Source organism: Macrobrachium rosenbergii, chromosome 14 (assembly GCF_040412425.1).
Source record: "Macrobrachium rosenbergii isolate ZJJX-2024 chromosome 14, ASM4041242v1, whole genome shotgun sequence".
Lineage (NCBI taxonomy): Eukaryota > Metazoa > Arthropoda > Malacostraca > Decapoda > Palaemonidae > Macrobrachium > Macrobrachium rosenbergii.
Window position 1 is genome coordinate 49,358,448 of NC_089754.1, and position 16,942 is coordinate 49,375,389.

The following is a 16,942-nucleotide window of genomic DNA, read 5'->3' on the forward strand; positions in this document are numbered from 1 at the left end:
GAGGGTGGAAAGTTAGATGGAAGAAAGATAAACGAACAGAGAACCAGTGAAAGGAATGACAGGGTTAGCAGCAAGGGCCGAAAGGACGCTGCAAGAGAACTTTAAGTAATGCCTACGGTGCACCGTGTGAGGTGCACTGGTGGCGCTACCTCCTTACGGGGAGTATTGATACACGGACAAGCAGAAGAATTCATCATTGCGCGCAATTAACTCTTAGCTTATTATCATAAAATATCTCAGTCCACGTATTCCTACAAATTTTGTGCCCATGGAAGTCATGATAACTAACTGGACTTTCTCGACCAAAGCTCATAAGCTGCTTTTGATGTGAGGCTTTCGGAAAATCCGAAACGACAGTATGGACGTGGCTGGGGATTAGTGAGTAAAATAGGTAACAGTACAACGGAATAGCGTTTTCGAAAAGGGAGTGTTGTGTAGATTCAGTTGCCATTGTGTAAGTTTGAAAGAAGTGATTGTTACAATGCAATGTTTAAAAATAAGACAATTTATTTAATATAGATAAATGAAAGGATATCTAGTGTGACAACCTCGTCCAGGGGGAGGGGGGCGGCGTGAGTACCGTCAGTGCACCTCATGCCGTGCACTGTGGGCATTACTCAAGGTTCTTTGCGGCGTTCCTTCGGCCCCTAACTGCAACCCCTTTCATTCATTTTACTAGAACTCCGTTCATATTCCCTTTCTTCCATCATACTTTTGACCCTCTCCTGACAATTGTTTCAACATTATTTTGAATGACCTGATATGTCCCAGTGCTTGGCCATTGGCCTAAATTTTATATTCCAACCTAATGCGGCCAGATCAGTGTATTAAGATTCATAGAAACTATAAGTAGCAATAGAATTCCGAAGCTTAGCAGGAGAAAGAAAAGAACAGTCACGGAAGCAAAATATCCAAAGTTTACTGATATTTATATAGAAATAAATTCTAGACAAAATTTGTACGTATATATATATATATATATATATATATATATATATATATATATATATATATATATATATATATATATATATATATATCACATATATATTCTAGACAAAATTTGACCACTGAGCTGATTCATTTGGCCCAACTTAGATTTTACGTGGTAAGAAGGTTTCAAACCTACGTATCCACCCACTTCCCCTCGTTCCCCTTAAGTTTATGGGGGGAAATGTTTAGGTTTAGTTGGGGGGTGTTTTGCTTTAGTGGGTGTGTGCTTAGGTCTAGTTGGGGTGTGTTTTGTTCTAGTGGGTGTGTGCTTAGGTTTAGTGGGGGATTGTTTAGGTTTAGTGGGGGTGTTTTTAGCTTTAGTAGGGGCGTGTGTTTAGCTTTAGTGGGTGTGCATTTAGGTTTAGTGTGGGATGTGTGTTTAGGTTTAGGGGTTGTGTTTAGATTTTGTAGAGGACATGTGTTTAGGTGTAGTGGAGGTGCATTTAGGTTTAGTGGGAGTGTGTGTTCAGGTTTAATGGGGGTGATTATAGTTACAGTGTGGGTGTGTTTAGGTTTAGTAAGAGGTGTGTTTAGGTTTTGTGGGTGGAGTGTGTGTTTAGGTCTGGTGGGATGTGTGTTTAGTGTTAGTGGAGGGTGCATTTAGGTGTAGTGGGAGGGGTGTTTATGTTTAGTTGAGGACGTGTTTAGGTTTGATGGGAGGGGTGTTTAGGTTTAGTTAGGGTGTGTTTCGATTCAGTGGGTGTTTAGGTTTAATGGAGGTGTGTTTAGGTTCAGTTGGGGTGCATTTGGGTTTAGTGGTTGGTGCATTTAGGTTTAGTGGAGGAGTGCGTTTAGATTTGGTGGGAGTGGTGTTTAGGTTTGGTGGATGGTGTGTTTAGGCTTAGTGAGGGTGTGTTTAGGTTTAGTGGGGGTGTGCTTAGGTTTAGTGGGGGTGTGTTTAGGTTTAGTGGGGTGTGCTTAGGTTCAGTGGGTGTGTGTTTAGGGGTGTGTTTAGTTTTAGGGGGGTGCATTTAGGTTCAGTGGGATGTGCTTAGGCTTAGTTGGGCTGTTTCAGTTAAGTGGGGGTGTGTTTAGGTTTAGTGGGTGGTGTTTTGGTTCAGCAGGGACATGTAAATCTAAACTGCACCACGTGGTACTTCCTCTCTAAGGTAATTGATCGGCTGTCATTCAGAGTATTCCCAGGCAACACCAGGTTTCTCAGCTAATGTAGCTGTCGTGTGTGTATATATATACAGGTTATATATATATATATATATATATATATATATATATATATATATATATATATATGTATTATATATATATACATACATACATATATATATACATATATATATATATATATATATATATATATATATATATATATATATATTAAATTTCAGAAAACAATAATATTGTGGAACACACCGATTGTATTTGGAATTAAGTTTCTTTATTAATCCAAATTTTTATTGTCAAAAAAGCTGCCAATCATTTAGCAGATAGAAATTTCATTTATAGAATTACATATAAAAAAGAAAATTTACTATACGTCCTGTTGTCCAAAGCGGGTATATATTACTTATCCGTCAGTTTTATATTGTCAGCGTCGCACCGAAAAATAACTGACAGATGTTTGAGTATTACCTGGTAATAGATTACCCTAAACTGACGCGACGTCAAGATGATGGATGTTGCAGACATTGTTATAAAATGTAACAGTGACTAATGACGGCAGCTTTAGTTAAGTGGCCCTTTTATTACGTATTTTCGCATATAGTGGAGACCCTGTGACTCTACTCTGTTAAACCAAAAATAAAGATATTCTTTTGTTTTCCTCATTTTCCGCTCAAGTTAAAGGTCTTTTAAATGTAATAGTGTAATATATATATTATATATATATATATATATATATATATATATATATATATATATATATATATATATTTATATATATATATATATATATATATATATATATATATATATATAATTATATATATAGGACCTATATAAATAAGTGTTTTTGTCCAGCTTAATATTCTTTTCTCTAAAACCGCTGTAGAATTCATTGGACGATCACAGTTTTCAGGTGAAGAAAATAGAGAACCTTCCCCTAATAATAATAATAATAATAATAATAATAATAATAATAATAATAAATCACCTGATCCAGGAAGACGACACCTGGCTTTAAGTTGATGCACATTTTAGTTTAGATCTTATGGATAAACTATCGCTAGGGTCAACAGGTCAGATCTGGGAAGTCTTTCGCACCATTTATTTATGGGATTCGGAATTCTCTTGTTCTCGCGGTTTCCGAAGTGTTTTCTGAATCATTAACCATCGTGTTTTTTTTAAAAGGAATATTATTTTCTTTTGTATTTACAGTAAAGAAGTCAATAATTTGTTCAGCTATGCCCGTCTCTGTTCACTTCATGAGGATGTGCAATTGGAACCCCAAATCGAAGATGCATTGATTTACTAACCTAAAATAATTCTCCTTGTGCTTTTATGATTAAATTATATGTTTACCTATTTATTTATTTATTTATTTGTTTATCTTTTTCCATTTCCCTTCTTTTCTGATAACTGATCTCTGCATTCTGTATTTCCTATTATCTGCAATTTCTTTCAAATGAACTCCGTGTTCTTTGGAAGCTTGAATTTCAAGTCAGTGACCTCTTTGGGCTTGTTCCATATGAATAGTGTTCGTCTTCTGAATAATAATAATAATAATAATAATAATAATAATAATAATAATAATAATAATAATAATAATACGGTGGGTTGGATGTTGCGTGAGTAAAAATGACTAGGAAAAGTATACGGCTGTCACCGACTCCAAACTTGTGCCCTATTAAAACATCGTTTGTTTATTAGAGTGCGGTTGCGTTTCTGCAATTGCGCTTTTGCGTGTTTATCTGCCATTAGCGCAAGGCTGTTTGTGCGTGTTTGCATGACGTCCTCCCGTATTTCTCTCGGCCTTTTTGTCCCATATGTAAGCATATACTTAACCCGATTATACGGTGCCTCAATCTTTCTTAACTTATTACTGCATCCGTTCGTTGCAACCAAAATGTTATGTCGTTATTTACCGATTCTTTTTTGGGTTTGGATCATAAAGAAAATATTTTTCTCTCTCTCTCTCTCTCTCTCTCTCTCTCTCTCTCTCTCTCTCTCTCTCTCTCTCTCTCTCTCTCTCTCAACAGACGAATCAACACCCCTACTACTACTTCTGTTTAATAATAATAATAATAACAATAATAATAATAATAATGTAATAGAGAGACAGAGGGAGATTCAGCATTACAAAATTAAACTTGTTCGTTCCCAGCCATGCTAAAGAAGAAAAGTGCCATGAGATCATGCCATCATAATTTCTTTCCGTGTGCCTGTCACGGGTCTGTCTGTCTCTCGTCCGATTAGCCCTCTGTCTATCAGCTGACGTCTGATGGACGGGGACGCTGAATAACAAAGTGCAATGTGCCGTCAGTTGCTGTCACGCAGCCATTACGTCCTATCGAAAGCAGTCCAGTTGCATTTTATTGGGCATGATGATTCCAGGTTCATTTTACTGTCCATGATGAGAGAGGAAAATTAAATAGACAAATTGTTAATGATTACTGCCGAATTATTAGCTATGAGGAGTAAAAATTTGGCTGGGGTTAAGATGAAAGTGAAAAATTTCCCTTACGATATAATTTTCATTTCATTTGACTTGAGGAAAGCGGAATATGTTAACTGGATCTAAACTCAAGAAGCTTAAATATTTATAATAACTTTAGCTGCATCTTATAACGCCATTGTGACGGCTGTGAAATATTTATGTTTAAGTTTAAAGCGTGAACATTCCTTGTATTTCAGCTTCATTACATTGATCCAATAAGAAGTTAATATATTTTCTAGTTTTATTCCTAAAGAGCTCACATTCTTACAATTATCATTAACTTGGTTTTATTTTTTGGCTATGATAGAAACTGAAACCGTAACTAGTTCTGGAGACATTTTATTGGACTGGTTTCAATGTATTGAAAATCTGATCGAGAGTCAAGAATTAAAGACGACAGTATTAAAGCTCATAAGTTGCGAATGATACTGTTTGAAATTCCCCAAAATTATTATTATTATTATTATTATTATTGTTGTTGTTGTTGTTGTTGTTGTTGTTGTTGTTGTTCAAAATGTAAACTCGTATACCCTCATACAGAACAAGTGAAAAGTTCATTCAACTTACTGAGAAAACTAACACGAAAGAGTATGAGTATCCATATCTGAAAAAAATAGGAAAAATAACATTGATGATAAATTATGGTATCAAATCATTACATCAGGATCAAACACCACTGAAATAAATGTTCATCCAGCAAGCAATTTTTCGATAACAAGTTATGAAGTGAATTTTCTCTCTCTCTCTCTCTCTCTCTCTCTCTCTCTCTCTCTCTCTCTCTCTCTCTCTCTCTCTCTCTCTCTCTCTCTCTCTCTCTCAGCCTATTTACTTTACTCTGAGCTTGTGTTTCTGTATTATCTCATGTAATTTATTTTACCCACATTTCTAACAACATGCAATATCAGCATTAAAGACATTGCACAATGCCCAGGAGGAAAGTCAGTTTGGACATCCACACTCTCACACGAACGCTAGCATAACTAACGTGATGAGAAGGCTAGAGAGGAATAATTACGGAGTCTGCAGTCGTTACAAAATCATTATCTTTGCTTGCTGTCGTTGGGAAGAGGGGTTATCAACCTGTCCCTCAGGCCATCAGAAAGCAGGATGGAGAAAAGAGAACTTGAAGATATAGAGTCTAATGAAATATTTTTATTGGCCCTTTAATTGGATTAAACTCGTATTTTGTTACCCGGCCTTATACATATGAGGCAGAAAAATCAAGACTATAGCAGGCTAAGTATTAAATATGGAAAATATGATACAAAAATAGAAAATGAAATATAAAACTTACCCTGATGTCCTCATGCAGTGAGTTCCTTTGAATCTAAGTGGCTTTAGATTTCTAGCTTATGATATTCGCAAACGCCGATTGATTGGTGTTTGAGAACACCAGTACTGAACAAGATCACTGAGTCTGAACATCCTAATCATAATACTGGTTGATGAGGATGCTTAGCAAACATTTACATATGATTTTCATATGCAGACCGGGAGAAAAATGCACTATAGTGGAAAATGTGTTAAAGTTGTCATTCGTCACGCAGACGAAATTGATATTCCACTGATTGCAGTTATAAGCAACTTCTAAAGACATATGAAAACGTCTTAACTTACATCATAACTGTCACATTACGTGTGAAATACATTTCTGTCACTGTGATGCATATTTTTAGTATTATCATTGAGCCCTGATCTAATATATAGCAAAGAGCAGTGTTGGTTAGCGCTAAAAAGAGACTATAAAAGAATGTGGTTTCGGGTGCTTTAGCAGTGTTCTTGGATCACTTTTTATTTTTTTTTATCTGCATATGTGATTTGGCTTACAAAACAAGTTGGTTACTCATGTAGATGCTGCTGGTTTGCATGGATCCGATGTGATTTATATATATATATATATATATATATATATATATATATATATATATATATATATATATATATATATATATATATATATATATATATATATATATATATATATATATATATATATATATATATATATATATATATATATAAACACACTGGATCAATGCAAAGCAGCAGCACCTACATGAGCAACCAACTTGTTTTGTAAGCCAAATCACATAGGCCTATGCGTATAAGAAATAAAAAGTGATCTAAGAACACTAACAAAGCATCAAAGATCCCATTCTTTTATGATGGCCTGAAGGACAGGTTGATAACCCCTCTCCCCAGCGACAGCAAGCAAAGATAATGATTTTGTAACGACTGCAGACTCGGTATTTATTCCTCTCTAGCCTTCTCATCACGTTAGTTACGCTAGCATTCGTGTGAGTGAGGACGTGCAAATTGACTTTCCTCTTGGGCATTGTGCAACGTCTTTAATGCCGGGTAAAATACAGTATATTGCAGGACATAATGCAGAAACACAAGCTCAGAGCAAAGTAGATAGCAAGAGAGAGAGAGAGAGAGAGAGAGAGAGAGAGAGAGAGAGAGAGAGAGAGAGAGAGAGAGAGAGAGAGAGAGAGAGAGAGAGAGAGAAAGATTCATAACCTGGTATCGAAAAATTGTCTGCTTAACTTATTTGGCGATGTTGGATCCTAATGTAATGATTTGATGATTATGATCAATGTTATTTTTCCTATTTTTTTCAGAAATGGATACTCTTTCATGTTAGTTTTCTCAGTAAGCTGGAGGAAATTTTCACTTGTTCTCTATGAAGCCATATATATGGCATTTTACTATATTTTGAATATTATATATATATATATATATATATATATATATATATATATATATATATATATATATATGAATGTCTTTTACTGTAATATAACAGTATAATATGAAAATAAAAAGGCCTATCTTCACTGTAATGAACAATTTCAATATGGAAATAAAAAGGCCCCTGTTCACTGGTAAAACAGTGAACAGGGGAAAGGAAGTGCTCGAAATATATTTTGAAACGTTCATTTCACCCCTGTTTATGGCGTATGAACATAGCAACCCCGTGCCCTTTGTAAGCTGCCATTAGGCAAGTGGGCTTCTTGGGTAAGTGGCCCAGTGCTCGGCTGCAAGCTGGGAGCATGAATAGCTCCCAGCTTGCTGCTCACAGTCCACCCAGCACTAGCAGTCAGCAGTAGATATGTACCATCGCTTGATGTGGTCAAGAAATAAAGGCCTAGTAACTTTACTGGTAATGACATACTGAGAAACGTAAGGATTTACCCTTACGGCACCCACTTCTCCAAAAGGGTTATATGATAAAAAATATATAGCCTACATATGAATAAACCTCACATTTTATACATATTTACGTATATATATGTATATACTTGTGTGTTTGTGTATGTAAATACTAATTCATAATTCATCAATTACAAAGTAGTACAGAAAAAAAAGTCAAAAGTCAGTATCAGATTCATTCTGCGAATGATTACAAATGAACCTATTACACTGAACACTGTCTTTCACAGAATTAATTAACTAGTGCAGTTGCGAAGATAGCTCATCAAATCATTTATAACTAAATAGCCTTTTTTATCTAGCAAGGAGCCATAAACTACATACTACTGACCTTATATTCGGATGAGTTTTTATCTAGTGCAGGCGTCATATGCTGCGTATTTCCTAATCTGAAAATCAATAGGAAACTGTCGTTAGAAATAGTTTAAGCAAAATTTCATTTTAAAAACTAAGTTTCTAACATCCTATTACCATTTTAATATTCAATGACAAGACAACGTTTCCGACCATTTCCATAATCATTCTCAGAATGACGTGTCTTGCCCTACTTGTTGAATGACTAAAATATTTTCGACCATTGTTGCTAAGTAGGTGTATGTTTCCATACTTTCATCTACTCAGTGCATGTCAGCGGTAATTTTTGTCGGTGTGTTAAACCTTCGTCTTTCTTCAATGACCGCGTCTTTCAACAGTAGGCCTCGTCTTTCAACAGTAGGCCTCGTCTATTTGCAATCATTTCTGTCCTCTTAAAAATTATGTTTTCGATTGTGTTTATTTTGTGCAAGTGGAGTCAGTCGTCAGACTGGTGCTTCTCAAGTACAGACTTTAAAGCTGTTTTAATCATGTGGACTGCCTTAAGCATTCGGTAGGTATATCTATCTCAACTGCTGGTTGTCTAAGTAACTATTCATACATTTATCAATGAAGTTAACAATCTATCTTCTCTTATTCTATCTCCTTTTATTCCTCTTTGCAAGTTTAAAAATATCAGCAACATTTTCAGTATTTTAATCAACGGTAAATAACTAGCACTCGAAAGTCAGTCCCAGTTCTAGCCCAAATTAGGTTTTGTACCTCGTACATTGGAAAAAAATTATGATTTCCTTTTCCTGGACACTAGCTTAAACCTAAATTTCAAGAGGCAAGTAAAAAAATTTCTATGATTTACGTTTCCTGGAGACTAGTCTAAACTTAAAGTTCAACAGGCAAGTTATGACATTTGACCGAGTTTCTATGCAGTGCTGAATTATGTGCATACTAAAATACGCTGTGAGAATGATCCTCAAAACCACAAAGTTGCAGTATATTAAGACAGGACGTTCAGGCCAAAATTCTTTCAGATTTTTCGCACATTGCTTGAGCTTTAAATATTTTGTGATAGTTTTTCCCCAACCACATATGACTAGCACAAATATTGCATTTCCTATAAAGTTAACTTACTGCTTGGCCTTTGCTGTTACAGTTTTGTTCCTGTATTGATATTTCACGGGAACAGTCACTTCAATAAACAAATGCACTATGCATTTTATGCTCAACGTTATAGTTCGAGCTTTCACCTAGGCTGTCCCTGAAGCTTTTCCCTAGACTTGGCAAATATAATATTCCCAAAAGAAATGTACTTACAGCCACATACGGTTATCATAATTTGTAAGACTTCGTAAAATTTTTTTTCTAAATTCTAGTCTGTTCACCCATGGTCAGTTAAACCTAATAGTTACCATACCATTAGAGTGTCCTTGGGTTTTAGGTTCAATTTAATATTCTTTGTCAGCTAGGTAATATCAAGGTCCAGTCATTAAGTCGACTTCTTAGAATTTAATATTGCAGTGTATATTTATAGCTAAATCTGGTTATTTCGCAAAAATCTTTGTACAAGTTCCTGAGAATTTTTCGGTATGACATGAACATAAGTTTAGTATAACGGCAGACTTAGATTTGATTACTCCATTTAGTTTTTACTCCATACGCACAGATTTTAAAGTTTTTTAACAGCAATTAAGACTAACTAGTTTCTCGTGCAGTAATATTTGCCAAGTTCTTGATGTCCGTAGATAATAGCAGTGGTGTAAAATTAGGACAAATTGTGCAATCAAAACTTTTGAATCCGGACAACTGAATCGGAGACAAGGCCATCGACATCATGCTATTGAAACTATAGCTTGAAGCCGGGCAATTAAATCGGAAACAAAAGGCTATCATGCTGTTGTTAGGATCAATTAAGATAAACAAACCAGCTCTTAAAATACATTCTACCAGCTACAATAATAAATAAAAAAAAAAGTCAAACATACAAAGATTTATTCCACTAGAATAAAATTGGGTCAAACAACTCGGGCTTTCCATGAGCACCTTACGCAATTCAACCTTCATGTGTTCTACAAGTCTCGTTGCTCACCGGCTAAACAAAGCTCTGCAAAGTTTTCAGACTTCACTCAGTCCGCTAAAATCTAATTAGCCGGTCTGAAATTGACATTAAAGGCCCCAGTTTCTTTATGCCGAAATCTACCTGGAAACCTGGTATGAAAAAGAGAAAAAAACTATTATTGATCATATAGTGATAATGTTTTAAGAGATTGAGAGAATTTATATTGAATTGTAAAATGCAAGTTGCTTAATTCTGAACTTGCAGGTTAATATTATGCAATCCTGAAATGAAGACGTTTAGAGAGTTAATAAAACTTTAATTTATCGTAAAGTTAAAATAGGAGAAATGAACAAGATTAAATGAATGTACTATATTAAACTTCATTATGCGTGAATTTAATGTTAGCCTTATGCTCTAATTTAAAGTAAAAAAAAAAAAAAATTTACATTCTCCAAGAACTACTTATGGGGGTCTAACGACCCACCATAAGCAGTTCAAAGGAGAACTCCTCCACCCCTTCAGGGGCGACCGCCCCTGAAAGGGTGGAGGTCATAAGTTAAAAGGAAAATTGGAACTAAACTCACCATTTTCTTCCATCTTGTGTTTTACCTTATGCCGAAGCTAACACTGTTCTTGTTATAATTTAGTCCGGTGGTCTTCGAAGAGTAGTATAACACCGATTCCCGTCTCCACAAGCCTTTCCTGAAAATGAAAATAGGAATTTGAAAACCTACGATATATACGCAAGTACCGTCCAGAGCAGACTACCATCAACAAAAGTAAAAAAAACTACTACATGAGGGGGCAGATCAAATTAATTACCACTTTAACGAACTAAGAGTTCAAAGAAATTAACTTGAGCATAAATGAAGGGCAAAAATAAACCTCAGCATAACAGACAAGTGACAACCTTAACACTTGTTTAAAAGACATTGTTAAGGAGTCAATGAATCGTCAACAAACTACCACACCGTACGTCGAATCAACTAACTACATATATAACAAACTAACCTTAAAATACAAACCACTAAACTGTCCACTGGTCGTTATACTCTGCTGTAAAACACTAACCACACTAACCCGCCGATATCAAACTGACAGAACACATCAAACAACTTAGCTCGAAAGGTTTCGTTTCCCACCTTCACCAGCCAAGGACCGTGAAACTCAGGAAAGACGCCAATGTAACGCGGAGCTGTTGCTCCGCAATCCATCCTCTGAGTAAAACAAAACGTGAGCATTTTTCTCTGTTGATAGGAAGTCCTACTATCTTTTGTTATAATTTTGTTATCCGTATTACTGATATTTTATTTCGAGAACACAGACCTATACATATATACGTACATACAGTTATACATGCATGCATATACGTACACAGTAAACTCAATATGTATGTGTGTGTGCGCGCGCGCATGCGTGTGTTAAAATAAGTTTATTGAAACAGCCTCGTAGGCTTCGATTGAAGGGTTTGTGCTTCAATTAAAGGTGGAAATTATATCAAATGCAAAATTAAAGACTACAGCCAGGTAGCATAAGGCTTACGAAAACAAATGGAGGTAGAAGGTTCATAAACCTGAGACCGGAAGGTTGCTGCAAAGAACTATTAATACCATCTACAGTGCCGTAAACGCACGGTGTATGCAGCACACCCTTGCGAGGATGTGGCATATATTGTCTTTTACCCTTATGCATGATTATATATATACACACACACACACACAATATATATATATATATATATATATATATATATATATATATATTATATATATATATATATATATATATGTGTGTGTGTGTGTGTATAAGTTCAACGTTCTGTGCCACATTCGTGTTATGAGTAGTAGGAGAACGTCCTTCTCAGTTTACCTCATCAGCAATGCCTTCCTCATATATACCTGCACAGAGGGACAATCACCGCCCCTCTGTGTCTTACGCACACTGCTATTCATCTCTACTTTGCACGTCCTCTGTGTTCCTGGATATTTAGCCCCATCCTTTCCAATACTTCTTCCGCCTTTTGCCCAGCTCTCCGTGGCTCCCCCCTCCCCCCTTCAACCCTTTCTTTCTCGTATTGCATCCGATTTTACGGTTTTTTCACCAAATCAGCTTTCTTTGCGCACGATCGAATCATCTCAAAGCACTCTGACCATCTTTTCACATAACGCAAACCTTTTCACCACCTTTGTGTACGTTGGTTTCTCACTAATTCATTGATCACCTATACCTTTATTTTTCCATCGATACTTGAACTCCCATTATTTTCGTGTGGCATTAGCATATGGCATTATATATATATATATATATATATATATATATATATATATATATATATATATATATATATATATATATATATGTGTGTGTGTGTGTGTATATGTGTGTGTGTATATTAATATATATATGTGTGTGCGTATAAATATATATATACACATGCAGGTGTTCAGTACCAATGTGTGTGTGCGTTTTCAAGTTCATTCATGCATCACGTTTTCAAGTGGCACAAATGATATACAGTTTAGAAGACTGGTAAATATAATCATCGAAGGAACAAGACCACTAGAACATTAAATGTTATAGGAGAAATAAGGAAATGGATAATTCTAGGTAATTCGGTCACAACCTGAAACAGTGTACTTAACGGAAAGAATTACAGCGCAATCCTGAAAACATGTATGAAACTAATAACTGATTTCATTGCATATGTTTATTCACAACTTTTCTAATTGTAAAAGCATCACGTTTAAACTGCCCAACCCAAGGCTTACAGTATGTTTTAAACACTATCTATCAAGGTTTGATTTGATAAAACAAGATTCGATGACTTGCCTTGTAACTGCGCCGTTCCCCATAACTATGGACCACCTTGCTTTCACTCCAGCTAGCCTCAGGGTGATCAGAATGTCTCACTTGTACAAATAATGCATTCGAAAGTCAGTCAGTTCTTACAGAATATTGATACTGTTTGATTCACAGCACTAGTGATTTTCCTGTTTGTGCATAGTATTTTATATCGTGGTTTTGCAAGGAATTTTAATGGCCGAATTACCGAAAGTATTTGTTAAAAAAGCTTGATAATCCAAAGTAACCCCTGAAAACCTTTCATCATACTGTAACTTCAAAATATTCTTCCTATTATTTGTTTGTTTTTCTTTGGTTTGTCAGTTAAATTAAATGTTTTCCCGGATCTTTGTCTACGCTTTAGACAGTTAGTGAATAACTTTCCCAGCCATCCCTACATAAAATATCGAAATGTCTTCTAGTTCACTGAATTCTTTTAATGGCACGGGGTAAATGTCACCCTCATCTAGTTAAGGTCAGTTGCCCTGTTAATAAACTAAAACCGGTAATGCACTGCTTTCCTCAGCAGCAGGCATTCGCCGAGTAACATGGAATAATAAAAACGCTATTTAATTGCAGATCTAATATGAAGCAAGGATACCCTACTTGAACTTTCGTTGAAATGCATTTCCCATCCATCCGTCCTGGTCTGTAATCATAATGGACATTAAATCCAGAAATTTTATGTATACCTTTACGTTTCAGATTATCCGAATGAAAATGGTAGTAGATTTAGCAGTCTATTAACATTTGGACTTGCTAGAATGGTACTTGAATTGATGTACATATAATGTGAAATACAATTTTCGAATGAGGACGTAAAGCTTGAGTTCCAGTGGTATCATGTTTCCCAAAAACTATATATTCTGTATACCTCTGAAACTCAGCTTTTTGAGATCTCATCTGTCTTGGATCATTCGCCCTTACAAATTGTTATTTTATTTTTTGTTCATCATCTACTGTTAGGTTTGGCAATAAAACTTCAGCTTTTCGACAAAATTATTATTTTAATTTTTTTGCATATCCCCGAATATTACATTTTTATACAGCTTATAAGTGTGCTTGAGTAAAGCCTCGCTTCCATTTTCAGTTTGGTGCCTGGTATACTGAAACCACAGAATCATTCATCTCCAAATTTTTAGCATATCATTGAATATCATACATACATAATAATACCCAGCCCAAATTTATATTCAGTAACAGTATTCAAAATTATGGGTGTAGGAATTCCGATCAAAAGTTTGTAAGAGCAGTTTTCTGGATATATATTAAGGCAAACCGAAGCCTCGCTAGTACAATGTGCGCTCTCCACTCAAGTGTATTCTCAGCTAAGCATGCACACGCATTATAAATATATATATATATATATATATATATATATATATATATATATATATATATATATATATATATATATATATATATATATATATATATATATATTATATATATAATATATATTTATATATATATATATATATATATATATATATATATATATATATATATTTCTGACTCAGATAGGAATATATACCTCGGTCTATATAGCCTGTCACTATATAGATATAGGTCCGTTACCAATGTGAGTATATATATTTATTTATATATATAAACATATGGTCATATATTATATATATATATATATATTATTTCCATATGTATATATATAATATATATATATATATATATATATATATATATATATATATGTGTGTTTCTGTGTCAGTGTGTGTCTGCCTGTCACTCAGGAGATCGAGGTCCGTTACCAATGTGAATCAGAAGTTTATTTCTGTGGAGTGGTCATGTGTTCATTAACAGTGCATGTCAAATCCTCTCATGTGTGTTACTGTGTTACACTTTGCCTTGCCCAAGGAAAAATGTAGGTGCTATTAATATTTCTTTGCTCTACTCCTTCAGTCTCTCAGGTATATGGTTTGTGTCTTATACATTTCACGTTCCCTTATGCCTCATCATAGCTATCTGTCCAACCGCTGATTGTATCCAGGGTACAATTGCCAACACCAATTAAAGAACATATCCTTTAATCGAGGCATATGAGAATCTGGAAATGTGATTTAGAACCTCGTTATATTAATTTATAACGTAGACATAGGCATGTATATATGTATGCATAGCGGTTCTGGCAAGAAAAAAAAACCTACACAGAACCACGCCAACATAAGTAACAAACGAAAACTGTTATATATCAACAGAGAAGAAATTCTGACGTTGTATGTACTGTATATATGTGTGTATGTAAGTATGTATGCATGTTGTATAGCGGTTCTAGCAAAAATTATCGGGCATAAGTTTCCAGCATAATATGAAACAAAAGAATTTATTTTTTTTTATCAAGAGAGAAGCTACTCTTACCTTTTCTCTTTTACTCGGGACGTTGGATTATGGAGCGGCCGTTCTACGTTTAATTGTTGTTGTTCCTGAGGTTCACGGTCCTTGGCCGGGAAGGGGTGGTACTAGATCTTACGAGAGAAGTTGTCTGAACTGGATATCCACTTCGATATCGATTACTGTGAAGTGAGGTGTGGTGTGGTTTGGTCTAGTGTCTTGGGTTTATGGTATAACAGATAGCGGACGAGCCCTTGGTTTGTAAGCGTAGTTATGAACTTAATGGTAGTGGTTTTATTAGTTCTGGATGCTAGAGTTTGTACATTCTGTATATAAAGGAAGCCTGAGAGTTTAGACTTTCTGTATATAGGGAAGCCTGAGAGTTTAGATTTTGTCGTCCCGCGAGAGTTCTCATTGTCCTTGAGCAGTTTTTCAGAGGGTTTAATTTCTGACATTGTTCCTTTTTGCGTCACTTGTTTGACTGTATTTATCGGTACTGACCGGTGTTGCTGCTAAATTAGATTTTAAATTTTGTGTTTTCAGGTGAAGCTTGGACGTATCTGTGGAGACGGAAGATGCAGCATGGAAGTTAGTTTTACTTCTACGTTGACTATTGTCAAAGATAGAGCTTCGGTTTCTACGTCAAGGTAAAAAGAAGATAGGAGAAAACGGTGAGTGTAGTTTCACTTTTTGTAACTTAAAACCTCCACCCTTTTAGGGGCCGGGGCCCCTAAAGGGGTGGAGGAGTTCTCCATTGAACTGCTTATGGTGGGTCGTCAGACCCCCATAAGTAGTTCATGGAGAACGCATAACTGTAGGTTAGTTCCCAACTAACTAGTTAATATTGAAGATATTTTAAATTAAAAAAAAATTGTCTTAATTCATTAATCTCATTTCTCATCAAGCGTAATAATTCTGAACTGCCTTTTAAAAGTAAGGTTTATTATTTGGAAAAAACTTAATGATCACTGATCAACTTACATGAATGTAACTTCACGCTTTCAGTAAACGTAATCATTCTGAACTGCCTTTTAAAAGTAAGGTTTATTATTTGGAAAATTAAATTTAAACATTTTAAGCACTTAATTAATGGTCACGGATCAACTTGCATGAATGTAACGAGACTACAATTTCAGGTTTCCAGGCGATTTCCAGCAGAAACAAGACCTGGGAAGGGACACACTCTAGCTGACTTCAAGGAAGTTCGTCTTTCGATGAAAGATTTTAACTAGAGAGCAATGAAGCTTTATACGGAGGTTTAAATCTAAGGTGCATATTAGAAGCAATCTATCCAGTGTTTGGCTGGATTCATGGGTACACTTTGACCAAATGTAGTTGTTTCAACATTTTCAATATTTACTTGAAGTGGAATGTTATTTCTTGTGTATTTTGGCATTAAATGATCCGTAATACTTCCACTTTATTCGTAGCCGTATATGCCTGATATTCATAGCCTTATACCCTATTAAGGTATCTAGCAAATATTTTAAACTGCCTATATGGATTGAGTTTCAACTGAACCTATACAGTATGTCTAGTATGCGTAGAGGAAACTGGAAAATTACTGCTTG

General features: G+C 35.1%; 2 long non-coding RNA genes across 3 annotated transcripts; one reads left to right on the forward strand and one right to left on the reverse strand.

Annotated features, from left to right (window-relative positions):
* Positions 1 to 10,049: 10,049 nt before the first annotated feature.
* On the reverse strand, positions 10,050 to 11,308 carry LOC136845620 (uncharacterized). The gene is made up of 3 exons (XR_010855204.1): positions 11,196 to 11,308; positions 10,769 to 10,886; positions 10,050 to 10,333 (listed from the first exon to the last, which is right to left on the reverse strand). It is a non-coding gene; the product is annotated as an uncharacterized lncRNA (long non-coding RNA).
* Positions 11,309 to 15,481: 4,173 nt separating this feature from the next.
* LOC136845621 (uncharacterized) lies at positions 15,482 to 16,783 on the forward strand. Of its 2 annotated transcripts, none has more exons than XR_010855205.1 (3): positions 15,482 to 15,628; positions 15,915 to 16,042; positions 16,508 to 16,783. It is a non-coding gene; the product is annotated as an uncharacterized lncRNA (long non-coding RNA). The 2 variants fall into 2 exon arrangements; XR_010855206.1 differs by having other exon boundaries at positions 15,512 to 15,632.
* The last annotated feature ends 159 nt before the right edge of the window (positions 16,784 to 16,942 follow it).